Source organism: Mandrillus leucophaeus, unplaced genomic scaffold (genome assembly GCF_000951045.1).
Source record: "Mandrillus leucophaeus isolate KB7577 unplaced genomic scaffold, Mleu.le_1.0 Scaffold98, whole genome shotgun sequence".
Taxonomy (NCBI): domain Eukaryota; kingdom Metazoa; phylum Chordata; class Mammalia; order Primates; family Cercopithecidae; genus Mandrillus; species Mandrillus leucophaeus.
In genome coordinates, this window is record NW_012110696.1 from 2,403,258 (window position 1) to 2,404,346 (window position 1,089).

Consider the following 1,089-nt stretch of genomic DNA (forward strand, 5'->3'; position numbering starts at 1 on the left):
CGGGAGCCGGGATCCCGGCGGGGTTGGAGTTCCGCTTCCTGGCAGGCCTCAGGGGTTGCTCTGAGGACCGGTGACTCGAAAAGCGCTCAGAAGAACGCTTGGCCCATTGGTGCTATGTGAGTTGAGCCATTACTGTCTTGTTTTTCTCTGTTTTTGTGTGTTTTTGAGACAGAGTCTTGCTCTGTCGCCCAGGCTGGGGTGCGGTGGCGCGATCTCGGCCCACTGCAACCTCCATCTCCGGGGCTGCGGCGATCTTCCCGCCCCAGCCTCCCGTGTAAAGCGTGCGCTTTAGCAAGAAGGAGAATTATCCCAGAAGAGCACACTGGGCCCTCCTTACACTTGGCTTCACATCCATGGATTCAACCAAGCAGACTGAAAATATTGTTTTTAAGCTAAAGCAATACAGAGTCTCGCTGTGTTGCCCAGGCTGGAGTGCAGTGGCGCGATCTCGGCTCGCTGCAGGCTCCGCCTCCACAGGGTTGATGCCATTCTCCTGCCTCAGCCTCCCGAGTAACTGGGACTACAGGCGCCCGCGGCCACACCCGGGTAATTTTTTTGCATTTTTAGTAGAGACGGGGTTTCACCGTGTTAGCCAGGGTGGTCTCGATCTCCTGACCTCGCGATTCGCCCGCCTCGGCCTCCCAAAGTGCTAGGATTACAGGCGTGAGCCACCGCGGGCGGCCAAAATAATACACATTTTAAAACAATACAGTGTAACAGCTATTTACAGAGCATTTACATTGTTTTAGGGATCGTAAGTAATCTAAAGTACACAGTGGGATGTGCGTAGGTAATGTGCAAATACTACGCCATTTTATATGAAGTACTTGAGCACCTGCAAATTTTGGTATCTTTGAAGGTCCTGGAACCAATACCCCGAGGATACCACAGGGCAACCATAGGCCAGTATGCCTGTGTGAATCCCAGCAAAGTAACAGGCTGGGTGCGGTGGCTCACACCTGCAACGCCAGCACTTTGGGATTGCAGGCCAACGCGGGAGGATCACTTGAGGCCTGGAACTTGAAATCGGCCTGGGCAACGTACCAAGACCCCATCTGTACAAAAAAAAAAAAATGTAGCCAGATGTGA